The sequence below is a fragment of the Ipomoea triloba genome, chromosome 9 (assembly GCF_003576645.1).
Source record: "Ipomoea triloba cultivar NCNSP0323 chromosome 9, ASM357664v1".
In the NCBI taxonomy this organism is placed as follows: domain Eukaryota; kingdom Viridiplantae; phylum Streptophyta; class Magnoliopsida; order Solanales; family Convolvulaceae; genus Ipomoea; species Ipomoea triloba.
In genome coordinates, this window is record NC_044924.1 from 19,799,233 (window position 1) to 19,808,453 (window position 9,221).

At 40.0% G+C, this 9,221-nt stretch overlaps 1 pseudogene; it reads left to right on the forward strand.

Moving 5' to 3' along the window:
• LOC116029689 overlaps positions 1-9,010 on the forward strand; it is a 10,132-nt pseudogene extending 1,122 nt beyond the window's left edge.
• The last annotated feature ends 211 nt before the right edge of the window (positions 9,011-9,221 follow it).

The following is a 9,221-nucleotide window of genomic DNA, read 5'->3' on the forward strand; positions in this document are numbered from 1 at the left end:
GAGGCCTACATCTTTCTGAAGATTGGAAGCATTACTGCGGTTCGGCGGGACAGCTTCGCAACTCCGGCGGCGGGGCTTTGCGGGATGGGTGGGCGACGGCGGTCGGCGACGGGTTCTTCAATGTTGGGAGGCGACGGCTGTTCGAATTGAGGGATTGAACCTTCGAATTTGGTTTAGGGATTGGGGGCACGCGACGTCGTAATAGTAATTTGGGGGTGAAGGATTGGGGGCGACGTCGTAATATTTGCAGATTTATTAAACCCTACACGTCGGTTATGTTAAATAACCGACGTTGTAGGTCAATCGTATAAAACAACGCGCAATACGACGACGTCGGCTAACGTCGTAGCCGACGTCGTATTGCGCGGGGCGGAGTCCGTTTGGTGATACGATGACGGCCTAATGCCGTAGCCGTCGTCGTATCACCCGTTGCCGGGTGTAAAATCGCGATACGACGTCGACTAACCACCTAGCCGACGTTGTATCGCGTAGTAGTATAGGTTTAAACTTTTAATGTCGGTTATTTCATAATACCGACGTTAAAGGTTTTTTTAAAAAAAAATTATTTAAATAACATATAACGTCAGCTAATTACTTAGCCGAGGTTAATTAGCCGACGTTGTATGTGATTTCTGTAGTAGTGATACAGGAGAATATACTGTATTTTATCCTTAAACGTGTACAAGTAGGAATACCTCGTATGAAACCGGTTACGTGACAGTGGGTCAGAGGTTCCCAGTCTCTTTAGCTATTTAAGTTGGGAAAACAGGCAAAAGTCCCCCATATGGTAATAAATGCGCCTTTTATAGGTGGCCTCGGGATGGGTTCCGGCCTGACGACATGTGATACGCGTGTCGAGATGCACCGATCGAGGCATTGGCCCAATCCCTTAATGGTTAGGCTTTAGTTTTTGGTGGGCTAGGGGTTCGAACCCCAAGGGGCCCGGGAACAGGACCCCATCCGGTCAATGCAGACCGGGAAAGAAAGAATGGAGATCCTAAGGTGCGGTGATCATCGTAGAGTATAGCCGGGAGACCGGTAATTGTAGATCGAGATTTCATCCCTATCAATAATGTTATATATTTATTTACCAAGTATATATCAGATTTTTTTTTTTTTTTTTTTTTTTTCCTTCTTCTTCTTCTTCTTTTCTCATCTTGCACTGTACACATGACCATTCTACTACAATAGATTTTGGTGTCGCTCACAATCTATTGTACCTTGTAGGCATCTGATTTCCACTCTGATGACCTTGATGGCATGTCTGGTAAACAGGCAAACTTGTTTGCTTATTCAAGGGGCACATGAGTTCCCAGAAGGCAATGTCATTACCCTCCTCTCCTCATGAATTCAGCAGTCAGACTCCTCAATCAAGTCTGGCTTTAGATCACAGGGCAAATGAAGAGATGGTCTCAACTTGGAATCGGGTTCTTGAATCACCAATGTTCCAGAATAAGCCTCTGCTACCCTTTGAAGAATGGAATATAGACTTCTCAGAGTTGACTGTTGGCATTCGTGTTGGGATTGGTAAGCATTGCTCTTGTTATTACTGTTCCTGGCTTTAAAACCCCCCTTTCTCTTCACCATAGTAATAATAACAATAATTCATGATATCAGGGATTATTAATAGAATTTTGTATACTTCTATCCTCTTTTCCCTTACTGAAGAGGTATTCAGTAATCAACACAAGTACTTTTCTTCCCAACACAGGTTTTTCTGAGAACGTATATAGTAAGTGTTTTCTATGAGACCATGACAGCAAATCTTGTAGGTCTAGATGCTTGACATGTGGTCCAAGTGCAGCACAAAAGTAGAGAAGAAAATGTGAAATGAAATGGCCTTCCGTGTTCTGAAATATTAAGTTCTGCATAAATAAGTCTCTGCTAAAACTATATTGCTGACTGCTGAGAAACCTAAACTTGAAAATACAAGCTACCTTATCAATTGCATGTATTTATATATTTATTTTTGTCCTTACTTGAAAATTCTACATATTAGAGCATTGAAATACACATTCATTGGTGGATGTGGATGGAAGCCATTACCAATTGTTTCCATCCCTTCATGAATAACAAGGAATGAATATGGGCATTTTTTTGCGCTCCACTAGAACTTTTAATTTATCTCCATTCTGTATTCTTGAGGATAAGGAGAAACAAGAAAATAATGTAGTAAACTAGTGCTTTCAGTTTTAGAACACAGTGCTATTGCTCCATTTTAATTTCCTGGCCAATGTTCTTGTTTGTCACATCCATTGCTCACTGTTTTGTTCTTCAATTTTGTAATTCTCCATTTCTCCATCTCTAGGATTCTTTGGGGAAGTTTTTCGCGGTATTTGGAATGGGACTGAAGTTGCAATCAAGGTGTTTTTGGAGCAAGATCTTACTGCTGAAAACATGGAGGATTTTTGCAATGAAATTTCCATCCTTAGGTATCATATTATCTTTAAACTAAGATTTATTTGTTTCTGATAGACACTAAACTAACTTGTGATTTTCTAATGGCTCTTCTGTGCTCTCTAGCCGTCTACGGCACCCAAATGGTATGTGTTGAAATATTAAATATATCTGCCTTGGGCAGTCTGCCTTGGGCAGTCCACATCTTTGACTTCTTGGGCAGACTTCTTGAGCAGTGCAGTGTAGTGTCTACCTAGAGCAGTGTAGTTTTNATGAGATTATGATATAGGAGCTATGGACTTTCCTTTAGGTGTTCTGCTTGGGGTTCATTTGGTTCAACCATTATTGTTGAATGAGTTATTGTGGATAAAGAAATCACTAGTTTAAGAAAAAGATTAAATAAATTAATAAAAATTTACAAATTTAAAATATTATATATTCCAAAGATATTAAAAGATAGTTTCTCGCTTCAATTTGCTGGGTAATGGGTTATTTGAGTACTTTCATTGTCAACAAATCCCCAAGTAGTTAATATGATTGGTTTCAAACTATTCTTTTTTTATTTTTTCATGGTATTAAAGAAATACATATGTATCATTTTTTGTGTAACTACTAATTTATTTAATTCAATAAGAGTAAAATAGAGTGATTCCGCTTCAATTTGTTGGGTTATTTGAGTATTCTCTTTGTCAACCAATCCCCAAGTAGTTAATATAATTAGTTTCAAATTATTTTAAAAATTCTGATATATACTTGGTAAATAAATATATAACATTATTGATAGGGATGAAATCTCGATCTACAATTACCGGTCTCCCGGGCTATACTCTACGATGATCACCGCACCTTAGGATCTCCATTCTTTCTTTCCCGGTCTGCATTGACCGGATGGGGTCCTGTTCCCGGGCCCCTTGGGGGTTCGAACCCTAGCCCACCAAAAACTAAAGCCTAACCATTAAGGGATTGGGCCAATGCCTCGATCGGTGCATCTCGACACGCGTATCACATGTCGTCAGGCCGGAACCCATCCCGAGGCCACCTATAAAAGGCGCATTTATTACCATATGGGGGACTTTTGCCTGTTTTCCCAACTTAAATAGCTAAAGAGACTGGGAACCTCTGACCCACTGTCACGTAACCCGGTTTCATACGAGGTATTCCTACTTGTACACGTTTAAGGATAAATACAGTATATTCTCCTGTATCACTACTACAGAAATCACATACAACGTCGGCTAATTAACCTCGGCTAAGTAATTAGCTGACGTTATATGTTATTTAAATAATTTTTTTTTAAAAAAACCTTTAACGTCGGTTATTATGAAATAACCGACATTAAAAGTTTAAACCTAATACTACTACGCGATACAACGTCGGCTAGGTGGTTAGTCGACGTCGTATCGCGATTTTACACCGGCAACGGGTGATACGACGACGGCTACGGCATTAGCCGTCATCGTATCACCAAACGGACTCCGCCCCCGCGCAATACGACGTCGGCTACGACGTTAGCCGACGTCGTATTGCGCCGTTGTTTATACGATTGACCTACAACGTCGGTTATTTAACATAACCGACGTTGTAGGGTTTAATAAATCTGCAAATATTACGACGTCGCCCCCAATCCTTCACCCCCAAATTACTATTACGACGTCGCGTGCCCCCAATCCCTAAACCAAATTCGAAGGTTCAATCCCTCAATTCGAACAGCCGTCGCCTCCCAACATTGAAGAACCCGTCGCCGACCGCCGTCGCCCACCCATCCCCGCAAAGCCCCGCCGCCGGAGTTGCGAAGCTGTCCCGCCGAACCGCAGTAATGCTTCCAATCTTCAGAAAGATGTAGGCCTCTTTTTTTTTTTTTTTTTTTTTTTTCCTTCTTCTTCTTCTTCTTTTTCTCATCTTGCACTGTACACATGACCATTCTACTACAATAATTTTGGTGTCGCTCACAATCTATTGTACCTTGTAGGCATCTGATTTCCACCTGATGACCTTGATGGCATGTCTGGTAAACAGGCAAACTTGTTTGCTTATTCAAGGGCACATGAGTTCCCAGAAGGCAATGTCATTACCCTCCCTCCTCATGAATTCAGCAGTCAGACTCCTCAATCAAGTCTGGCTTTAGATCACAGGGCAAATGAAGAGATGGTCTCAACTTGGAATCGGGTTCTTGAATCACCAATGTTCCAGAATAAGCCTCTGCTACCCTTTGAAGAATGGAATATAGACTTCTCAGAGTTGACTGTTGGCATTCGTGTTGGGATTGGTAAGCATTGCTCTTGTTATTACTGTTCCTGGCTTTAAAACCCCCTTTCTCTTCACCATAGTAATAATAACAATAATTCATGATATCAGGATTATTAATAGAATTTGTATACTTCTATCCTCTTTTCCCTTACTGAAGAGGTATTCAGTAATCAACACAAGTACTTTTCTTCCCAACACAGGTTTTTCTGAGAACGTATATAGTAAGTGTTTTCTATGAGACCATGACAGCAAATCTTGTAGGTCTAGATGCTTGACATGTGGTCCAAGTGCAGCACAAAAGTAGAGAAGAAAATGTGAAATGAAATGGCCTTCCGTGTTCTGAAATATTAAGTTCTGCATAAATAAGTCTCTGCTAAAAACTATATTGCTGACTGCTGAGAAACCTAAACTTGAAAATACAAGCTACCTTATCAATTGCATGTATTTATATATTTATTTTTGTCCTTACTTGAAAATTCTACATATTAGAGCATTGAAATACACATTCATTGGTGGATGTGGATGGAAGCCATTACCAATTGTTTCCATCCCTTCATGAATAACAAGGAATGAATATGGGCATTTTTTTGCGCTCCACTAGAACTTTTAATTTATCTCCATTCTGTATTCTTGAGGATAAGGAGAAACAAGAAAATAATGTAGTAAACTAGTGCTTTCAGTTTTAGAACACAGTGCTATTGCTCCATTTTAATTTTCCTGGCCAATGTTCTTGTTTGTCACATCCATTGCTCACTGTTTTGTTCTTCAATTTTGTAATTCTCCATCCATCTAGGATCTTTGGGATTTCTTTGGGGAAGTTTTTCGCGGTATTTGGAATGGGACTGAAGTTGCAATCAAGGTGTTTGGAGCAAGATCTTACTGCTGATTCTTTCCCAAATCTGGTATTCAGGGGGAGAATTCGAGGGAATACCAACTCTGGGAAACACTTCAGGACAACCAGGCTACCTCTTTTTTCCCTAATGTCCCATCATACCAGCATCAAACCACTCTAACACAACCAAATTTATCACCTCCATCATCTGGTTTTCCTTTGCCTTTTCAATCAGATGCGACTCCAGAAAACATGGTCTGTCAACCACCATCCTCTCTCCCTACAATCAACCCACCTTCACCTCTAATCAACCACCCATCCTCAGAAAACATGCTACCAAATTCACCTCCTCAAGCACCACTTGAAGAAAGAAACAAAGAACTTCGTGTTTATAGAAGGAGAAAATTTGAAAATATAGAGGCCAACATACAAAGCAAGGACTGTTCAAGCACACATCCGAGCTCACTTGACCTTGAAAATCATGAAGGTAAGGACCCTATGTCCAATGCGTTTGTACCTACTACCATTGATAATATTGATTTGCCTATTGCTCATCGAAAGGGTACTAGAACATGCACTAGTCATCCTATAGAAAGGTATGTTGCCTATGGGAAATTAACTCCTATGTATCGAGCTTTTGTCTCTTCTCTTGATCTTGTCCAGATTCCCACAAACATCTATGAGGCACTAAGAGATCCCAAATGGAAGGTTGCTATCGATGAGGAAATCAATGCTCTTGAGAAAAATGGCACATGGGTTCTTGTTGACTTACCTCAAGGAAAACATGCAGTTGGATGTAAGTGGATTTTCACTATCAAGTACAATCCAAATGGGAGCATCAATAGATTCAAGGCTCGGTTGGTTGCTAAGGGGTTCACTCAATCATATGGTGTTGACTATCAGGAGACCTTTGCGCCTGTTGCCAAACTCAATACAGTAAGAGTTTTGTTATCACTTGCTGTAAATTGTGATTGGCCTTTATATCAATTGGATGTAAAAAATGCATTCTTAAATGGAGAATTGGAAGAAGAAGTCTATATGGAAATTCCACCAGGTTTTGAGAAGAACTCTAGCGGAAGATTGGTATGCAAACTAAAAAAGGCTCTCTATGGCTTGAAACAATCACCTCGGGCATGGTTTGATAGGTTTGCAAAGTCAATTGTAAAAATTGGATACACCCAGTGCCAAGCTGATCATACCTTGTTTGTGAAATTCTCTTCAACAGGAAAATTAGCGATTCTTATTGTCTATGTGGATGACATAATCCTAACTGGAGATGATTCAAGTGAGATTTCAAATCTCAAGAGATTTCTTGCATCAGAATTTGAGATCAAAGACTTAGGACCCCTCAAATACTTTCTTGGAATGGAGGTAGCTCGATCTAAAGAAGGGATTGTTGTATCTCAAAGGAAGTATATCTTAGATCTTCTAAATGAGACTGGAATGCTTGGGAGTAAGCCAGCAGATACTCCAATGGATCCTAACTTAAAGACAAACCGGAGTGGGGAACCAACTCCAGTGGAGAGGGGGAGTTATCAAAGATTAGTGGGAAAACTAATTTATCTCTCCCATACTAGGCCAGATATTGCTTTCCCTGTTAGTATTGTAAGTCAACATATGCACAACCCCAATGAGGAGCATTTGGAAGCAGTTTATCGTATTCTGAGGTACCTCAAAATGACACCAGGTCTTGGGTTACACTTCAGAAAACATGACAATCGAGACCTAGAAGTCTACACGGATTCTAGTTGGGCTGGAGAGTTGACTGATAGGCGATCAGTTAGTGGTTACTGTACCTATGTATGGGGAAATCTGGTCACTTGGCGTAGCAAAAAAAACAGTCAGTGGTCTCTCGGAGCAGTGCTGAATCAGAATATCGTGCACTGGCATTAGGTATATGTGAAGGGATGTGGATTAAAAGGTTGTTGAATGAATTGAAAATTGAGGTTCCTAGATCCTTCAAAATGCACAGTGATAGTCAAGCTGCCATCAGCATTGCTAAGAACCCAGTTCATCACGATAGAACAAAGCATGTTGAAATAGACAGGCATTTCATTTATGAGAAGATGAATTCAAGAACCATTGAACTCAACTACATTCATACAAAGAAACAAATTGCTGACATATTCACAAAGGCTCTACCTAGGACAAGATTTGAAGAATTCAATTCCAAGCTGGGTTTGTATAATATATACAACTCAGCTTGAGGGGGAGTGTTGAAATATTAAATATATCTGCCTTGGGCAGTCCACATCTTTGACTTCTTGGGCAGACTTCTTGAGCAGTGCAGTGTAGTGTCTACCTAGAGCAGTGTAGTTTTATTATGTCTCTTGTGTGTATATATATTAGTGTGTATATCTGAAATAATAGAGAGTAGAGAGTAGAAACATCTTGTAATCTTTGTATAGATCAGAAATATAAATCAGAAACTTTTCTTTCAGTTCTGAACATCAGTTTTCTGCATTTTTTCTGGTCTGAAACATCAGTTTTCTACAGTATGCTTCTCCTCCTGGTACTTTTTTCTTATGACTAATGATATTCAAAAATTGTTGCAAGCACTACTCAAATCTTAATGATTTGTTGATGCCCTTTGACATGCAGTGATATTATTTCTTGGTGCATGCACAAAGCCTCTACATCTGTCAATGGTTACTGAATACATGGAGATGGGATCGCTATATTATTTGATCCATTTAAGTGGTCAGAAGAAGAAGCTCAGCTGGCGGAAAAGACTTAGGATGCTGCGTGACATATGCAGGTTGGTTTGTAGTATAAAACTGGGCTACATTATTTTCTAAAGAGAATATATTGATGATTAATAACTGACTATTGTTTTCTCTATGCAACCAAGGGGGCTGATGGGCATACATCGGATGAAGATAGTTCACCGAGATATAAAAAGTGCAAACTGTCTTGTGAATAAACATTGGACAGTGAAAATTTGTGATTTTGGGCTCTCAAGAATAGTGACAGATGCACCAATGCAAGACTCTACATCTGCAGGAACTCCAGAGTGGATGGCTCCAGAACTTATTCGTAGTGAACCTTTCTCAGAGAAATGTGACATCTTTAGCCTCGAGGTTGTAATGTGGGAGCTGTGTACTCTAAGTAGACCGTGGGAAGGTGTACCTCCTGAAAGGGTAAGCCTACCATCTGTTGTTGGTTGCCACTTACATTAAAGCTTCCAATTTGTAAATACATGCTGCATTCCTCCTACACAAGTAATTCGAGGCAGTAAATAGCAGAGCATTTTTTGTGTTTCATATCTCACGTGGTGTATGTTGTTGCTAACGAGGGATCGAGGTTGGAGATACCAAAAGGACCCCTGGGCAGACTAATTGCAGGTAAGCCCTAGCCCCACCAAGTTCCTCCCAACATAGAATTCAGCGCCCTTTAGAGTGGTTTAACAATCTCTCTTTACGCACTCTTAATATGTGATTGCAGATTGTTGGGCAGAGCCTCAGGAACGGCCCAGTTGTGAGGAAATTTTGACACGCCTGGTAGATTGTGAATACTCACTCTGCTGATGCAAAATCTGTTCTTTTGTATAGATACAAATGGTAGAGGTATTACAATGTGTCGACTCAAGTTGTAACTTTTTGACTGATTTTCAGCTCTATAAGTGTAGTGTCGGCTCAAGTTGTATAGATACAAATGGAAGAAAAATAAAATGAATATTTAAAAAAAAAAAATTACCCTACAACGTCGGCTAGTCTTATTAGNGTTGTATAGATACAAATGGAAG